We start from the raw sequence: 7476 nt of genomic DNA, 5'->3' as shown, positions 1-7476 counted from the left end.
CTGCCAGGCTGGGCGTTAAACACCCATTCTGCCATCCTTACTGGCGTTTAAACGCCAGTAAGCCTGTCCTCCAGGGTGTTCTATTTTTAATGCTATTTTTCATTCTGTTTTTGATTTTTCAGTTCTTTTTGTGACTTCACATGATCATCAACCTAAAGAAAACATAAAATAGCAATAGAAAATAAATAAATATAATTAAATAAAATTGGGTTGCCTCCCAACAAGCGCTTCTTTAATGTGAATAGCTTGACAGTAAGCTCTTAGAGAGCTTCACAAAGATTCAGAGCTTGATGATGGCCTCCCAACACCAAACCTAGAAGTTGAGTGTGGGGGCTCTGTTTGACTCTGTATTGACAAAAGCTTTTCATGCTTCCTCTCCATGGTTGCAGAAGAAGATCCTTGAGCTTTAAACACAAGGTAGTCCTCATTCAATTGAAGGACTAGCTCTCCTCTGTCCACATCAATCACAGCTCTTGCTATGGCTAGGAAGGGTCTTCCAAGGATGATGGAGTCATCTTCATCCTTCCCAGTGTCTAGGATTATGAAGTCAGCAGGGATGTAAAAGCCTTCAACCTTTACTAAGACATCCTCTACAAGTCCATAAGCCTGTTTCCTTGAATTGTCTGTCATCTCTAGTGAGATTCTTACAGTTTGTACCTCAAAGATCCCTAGTTTCTCCATTACAGAGAGGGGCATGAGGTTTATTCCTGACCCCAGGTCACATAGAGCCTTCTCAAAGGTCATGGTGCCTATGGTACAAGGTATTAAGAACTTTCCAGGATCCTGTTTCTTCTGAAGTAATTTCAGTTGAACCAGATCATTTAGTTCATTGATGAGCAATGGAGGTTCATCCTCCCAAGTCTCATTACCAAATAACTTGGCATTCAGCTTCATGATTGCTCCTAGATATTGAGCAACTTGCTCTTCAATAATATCTTCATCCTCTTCAGAGGAAGAATACTCATCAGAGCTCATGAATGACAACAATAAGTTCAGTGGAATCTCTATGGTCTCTATATGAGCCTCAGATTCCTTTGGTTCCTCATTAAGAAACTCTTTAGAGGCCAGTGGACGTCCATTGAGGTCTTCCTCACTGGAAATCACTGCCTCTTCCTCCTCTCTAGGTTCGGCCGTGTCGGGTATATTGATGGCCTTGCAGTCTCTTTTTGGATTCTCTTCTGTATTGCTTGGGAGAGTGCTAGGAGGGAGTTCAGTAACTCTTTTACTCAGCTGACCCACTTGTGCCTCCAAATTTCTAATGGAGGACCTTGCTTCAGTCATGAAACTGAGAGTGGTCTTACATAGATCAGAGACTATAGTTGCTAAGTCAGAGTGGCTCAGCTTAGAATTCTTTGTCTATTGCTGAGAAGATGATGGAAAAAGTTTGCTAGTGCCAAACCTATTTCTTCCACCATTATTATTATTGAAGTCATGATTAGGCTTCTGTTGATCCTTCCATGAGAGATTAAGATGACTCCTCCATGATTCTCAGGGTCATAAGCTTCTTCTTCAGAAGAAGCTTCCTTAGTATTGCCTGATGCAGCTTGCATTCCAGACAGACTCTGAGAAATCATATTGACTTGCTGAGTCAATATTTTGTTCTGAGTCAATATGGCATTCAGAGTATCAATCTCAATAACTCCTTTCTTCTGAGTTGTCCCATTATTCATAGGATTTCTTTCAGAAGTGTACATGAACTGGTTATTTGCAACCATTTCAATGAGTTCTTGGGCTTCTGCAGGCGTCTTCTTCAGATGAAGAGATCCACCAGCAGAGTTGTCCAATGACATCTTAGACAATTCAGACAGACCATCATAGAATATGCATATGATGCTCCATTCTGAAAGCATGCCAGAAGGACACCTTCTGATCAATTGCTTATATCTTTTCCAAGCTTCATAGAGGGATTCACCTTCCTTCTGTCTGAAGGTTTGGACTTCCACTCTAAGCTTGCTCAATTTTTGAGGTGGAAAGAATTTGGCCAAGAAAGCATTGACCAACTTTTCCCAAGAGTTCAGGCTATCTTTAGGTTGTGAGTCCAACCATGTCCTAGCTTTGTCTCTTACAGCAAAGGGGAAAAGCATAAGTCTGTAGACCTCAGGATTAACCCCATTGGTCTTAATAGTGTCACAGCTTTGCAAGAATTCAGCTAAGAACTGATGAGGATCTTCCAATGGAAGTCTATGAAACTTGCAATTCTGCTGCATTAGAGAAACTAATTGAGGCTTAAGCTCAAAATTATTTGCTCCAATTGCAGGAATTGAGATGCTCCTTCCACAGAAGTCAGAAGAGGGTGCAATAAAGTCACCAAGCATCTTCTTTGCATCTCCACCATTGTTGTTAGGTTCGGCCATCTCTTCTTCTTTTTCGAAAAATTCTGTCAGGTCCTCTCCAGAGTGTTGTGCTTTAGCTTCTCTTAGCTTCCTCTTTAGAGTCCTTTTAGGTTCCAGATCAGCTTCAACAAGAATGTTCTTATCCTTACTCCTGCTCATATGAAAAAGAAGAGAACAGAAAAGAAGAAGAATCATCTATGTCACAGGATAGAGATTCCTTTATGTGAGTAGAAGAAGAGAAGAGTAGAAGAATGAGAAGAGAAAAATTCGAACACAGAGAGGGAGAGAGGGTTCAAATTTTAAGAAGAAGAGAAGTGTTAGTGATTAAATAAATAAATAGAAAGAGATGAGAGAGAGAGAATTCGATTATTAGTTTAAATAAAATAAAAAATATTTTTTAATTTAAATTTTGAGTTAGAATTCGAAAATTAAGAGAAGAAATAAAATAAAATTTGAAAACTAATTAATTAATTAATTAAAAAGATTTTTGAAAAAGTGGTTAGTGATTTTTGAAAATTAGAGAGAGAGAGAGAAAAGTAGTTAGGTGGTTTTGAAAAAGATATGATTGAAATAGAAAACTTTTAAAATCAAACAAAAAGTCAAGTAGTTAATTGAAAAAGATTTGAAAATCAATTTTGAAAAGATAAGAAGTTAGAAAAGATTTTGAAATTGATTTTGAAAGGATATGATTTGAAATTTATTTTGAAAAAGATTTGAAAAAGAAATTAAAAAGATTTGATTTTGAAAATTAAAGTTGATTACTTGACTAACAAGAAACTTTGAAGATATGATTCTAAAAATTAAAGATTGATCCTTTCTTAATAAGTAAGTAACAACTTGAAAATTTTTGAATCTAAATTTTAAATGTTAGCAATGAATTCGAAAATATGAAATAAAAATAAGAAAAAGATTTTGAAAATTAAATTTTAAAGTTTTTGAAAATTATGAAAGAAAAATGAAAAAGATTTGATTTTTGAAAAAGTTTTGAAAAGATAGGATTTTTAAATTGAAATTTTGACTTGACTAACAAGAAACAACTAAATTTTAAAACTTTTTGACTAAATCAATTCAAAATTTCGAAATTTATGAGAAGAATAATGGAGAGATATTTTTTTATTTTTGAATTTTAATGAGGAAAGAGAAAAACATAAAAATGATGCAAAGCATAAAAATTTAAGATCAAAACAAAAAATGCATGCAAGACACTTTGAATGTCAAGATGAACACCAAGAACACTTTGAAGATCATGATGAACATCAAGAACATGTTTTTGAAAATTTTTTTAAGAAAAGAAAAACATGCAAGACACCAAACTTAAAAATTTTTAAACTTTAGACACTAATAATTCAAGAATGCATATGAAAAACAAGAAAAGACACAAAATAAGAGAATGCAAAGATCAAACAAAAAAAATTATCAAGAACAATTTGAAGATAAATGAAGAACAGTTCCATGCATGTGTTCTTCGAAAATTTAAAAAAAAATTAAAAAGATGCAATTGACACCAAACTTAAAATTTGACACTAGACTCAAACAAGAAACACAAAATTCTTTTTGGTTTTATGATTTTATTAAAATTTTTTTGTATTTTTCGAAAATTATTTTGAAAAAGGAAATAAAGAAATTCAAAATTTTTAATAAGAATTCCAGGAATAATGCAATGTTAGTCTAAAGTTTCGGTCCAAAAATTTAGACATGGCTTAATAGCCAGCCAAGCTTTATGTGAAAGCTTCGGTCCAAAAGATTAGACATGGCCAATGGCCAGCCAAGCTTCAGCAGAGCATTACATACAATAGCCAAATTGATGGGAATCAAAAGGCTCCTCCAATGATAAGTGGAAGCCTCGGTCCAAAAGAATTAGACATGGCTTGACAGCCAGCCAGGTTTCAACAGATCATGATGAAACTCTAGAATTCATTCTTAAAAATTCTGAAGAACAAAATAAAATATAAATTTTTTTTTTGAATTTTTTGAAAATAGAAAGCTTAAAAATAAAATAAAATTACCTAATCTGAGCAACAAGATGAACCGTCAGTTGTCCAAACTCGAACAATCCCCGGCAACGGTGCCAAAAATATGGTGCACGAAATTGTGATCTCTGCAACGGCGCCAAAAGCTTGGTACGCACGATCGTAATCTCAACTCTTTTTCACAACTCCGCACAACTAACCAGCAAGTGCACTGGGTCGTCCAAGTAATAAACCTTACGTGAGTAAGGGTCGATCCCACGGAGATTGTCGGCTTGAAGCAAGCTATGGTCATCCTTGTAAATCTCATTCAGGCAGATTCAAATGGTTATGAGGTTCTGGTGATTAAAATATAAATAAAATATAAAATAAAATAAAGTTACTTATGTAATTCAATGGTGGGAATTTCAGATAAGCGTCTAGAGATGCTTTGTTGCTTCTGAACTTCTGCTTTCCTACTGCCTTCTTCCAATCATGCATTACCTCCTTCCATGGCAAGCTGCAAGATCCTCTCGGATGAAAACAAATCCATATGCACTGTCACCACACGGCTAATCATCTGTCGGTTCCCGCTAGCGCCGGAATAGGACCATTGTCCTTTTGCAACATTTGTAGGTTTGAAGCTCTTTACAGTCATCCCTTCCCAGATCCTACTCGGAATACCATAGACAATGTTTAGACTTTCCGGATCCCAGGAATGCTGCCAATGATTCTAGCCTATACCACGAAGGTTCTAATCTTAGATTAGAAACCCAAGAGAATATACTCCAGCTGTCGTCCAATGACTACGTTGAACATCATGTAGACCGCTTTGTGGTTGTCAGGCACGCGATCTTGGATAAGCGAGTAATGAAGATTGGGTGATTGTCACGGGTCACCCCTTCATTCTGACTTAACTGAATTAAGTACGAGAGTATATCTTGGAGAAGAAGTAGGTGTGAATTGAATAGAAAAACAGTAGTAATTGCATTAATTCATGAAGAACAGCAGAGCTCCACACCTTAATCTATGTGGTGTAGAAACTCTACCGTAGAAAATACATAAGTGAAAAAGGTCTAGGCATGGCCAAATGGCCAGCCTCTAAACGTGTACAAAATGATCTATGATAGCATAAAACTGATCAAGGATGTAAAATAAATCACTAAAAGTAGTTTTTATACTAAACTAGTAACCAGGGTTTACAGAAAATGAGTAACTAAGTGCAGATAGTGCAGAAATCCACTTCTGGGGCCCACTTGGTGTGTGCTTGGACTGAGCATTGAAGCTTTTTCGTGCTTAGGTTGTTCCTGGAGTTAAACGCCATCTTTGGTGCCAGTTTGGGCGTTTAACTCCAATTCTGGTGCCAGTTTGGGCCATCAAATCACGGGCAAAGTATGAACTATTATATATTGCTGGAAAGCCCAGAATGTCTACTTTCCAACACAATTGAGAGCGCGCCAATTGGGCTTTTGTAGCTCCAGAAAATCCACTTAGAGTGCAGGGAGGTCAGAATCCAACAGCATCTGCAGTCCTTTTTCAGCCTCTGAATCAGAATTTTGCTCAGGTCCCTCAATTTCAGTCAGAAAATACCTGAAATCATAGAAAAACACACAAACTCATAGTAAAGTCTAGAAATGTGATTTTTGAATAAAAACTAATAAAAACATAATAAAAATTAACTAAAACATACTAAAAACTATATAAAAATAATGCCAAAAAGAGTGGAAGGATTATTTACATGGCTGACAAAGTTTTGAATGTGAATGTAGATTCAGCCACAAATGATAGTGCACCAGAAAATGGACAACCTTCGAACGTTATTTCACGTTCGGAAGGGGTAGTTGTGAACAAAAGTATGGCAGTTACTAATGTGCAGGCTGGAAATAATGGGCGTAACACTCGTCCATGTGGTAATCCACCACCAATTCAGCCCCAAGTAAGTATTGGTTGGCCTTCTTATGGCCTTCCTCCGAGTTATACTCCACCAGTAAGTAGTTTTGTTTCTTCCGTCTGATTTGGGGGTAAAAATGGGATAAACATTGCTTAAAATCCAAAACAGCAATCCGAGTTTTCTCGAGATTATAATATGGGCTCTACATCGAATGCTTCTAATTCAATAGCAGCATTTCGGTAACATGTAGAAGAAAGTCATCATGACCTGGTCAATTTATTGACCCAGTAAATGACCACAATTCTGAATCCTATGATGGCTGATCACGAATCAAAATTTGATTGTATTGCAAGGCAAGTCGAGCAAATTGCTCGAATCATTGATTATGATGAAGTAGAAAGGCAGAATGCCAAAGGTAATAATGAGGGTTTTGAAAACTTATTTCAAAATGAGAATGATGTTTTTAGAAATAGAGAAAATCCTCAGTTAATTCCTTGTGGTCAAAATGTAGATGATGTCCTGGTTCGATTACGTGCTAATCAAGTTGGTGAACATTATCAGTTTACCAGAATTGTGGAAGATGTTCTAAATAGGGTTGGATTCAATATAGGATTCATGAATCGACCCTACTTTGTGTCAGCTTTTCCTCATAATGTACAAATGGCTGAAGTGCCAAGGGGAGTGAAAGATCCTAAAATAATTACGAAGTTTGCAGGAGAAGTTGGGGAGTCAACTACTGAACATGTTGTCCAATATTTGGTTGAGATTGGAAATTTGGCATGAAAGTTTGAAAATGAAGTTTTTTCCTTCTTCTTTAATAAAGAATGCATTCACTTGGTTTTCGAATCTTAGACCAAATTTGATAACAACATGAGCTCAGTTAGAAACTGCTTTTCATGCCCAATTTTATCGGAGAGAATTAAATGTGGTAGTTACTGACTTAGTGGCTTTGAAACGTGAAAATGGTGAAACCATTGATGATTACATGATTCGTTTCAAAAACGCTAGAAGTCGATGTTATGTGTCACTTCCTGAAAATGAAGTAGTAAAGATAGCAGTTATAGGGTTAGGATTTTATCGGGGAGAATTAAATGTGGTAGTTACTGACTTAGTGGCTTTGAAACGTGAAAATGGTGAAACTATTGATGATTACATGATTCGTTACAAAAATGCTAGAAGTCAATGTTATGTGTCACTTCCTGAAAATGAAGTAGTAAAGATAGCAGTTATGGGGTTAGGATTTTACATGCGTCAAAAATTACTTAATGTGCATATTTCTGATTTAATCCATTTGGCTGAGAGAGTT

At 36.1% G+C, this 7476-nt stretch overlaps 1 non-coding gene across 1 annotated transcript; it reads left to right on the top strand.

Moving 5' to 3' along the window:
- The first annotated feature begins 1848 nt into the window (after positions 1–1848).
- LOC148546162 (small nucleolar RNA R71) lies at positions 1849–1952 on the top strand. Its single transcript, XR_015901730.1, has one exon. It is a non-coding gene; the product is annotated as a small nucleolar RNA R71 (small nucleolar RNA).
- The last annotated feature ends 5524 nt before the right edge of the window (positions 1953–7476 follow it).

This window comes from Arachis ipaensis, chromosome B9 (assembly GCF_059453495.1).
Source record: "Arachis ipaensis isolate K30076 ecotype BB chromosome B9, ASM5945349v1, whole genome shotgun sequence".
Classification (NCBI taxonomy): Eukaryota; Viridiplantae; Streptophyta; class Magnoliopsida; order Fabales; family Fabaceae; genus Arachis; species Arachis ipaensis.
This window is presented reverse-complemented; position numbering and strand designations above follow the sequence as displayed.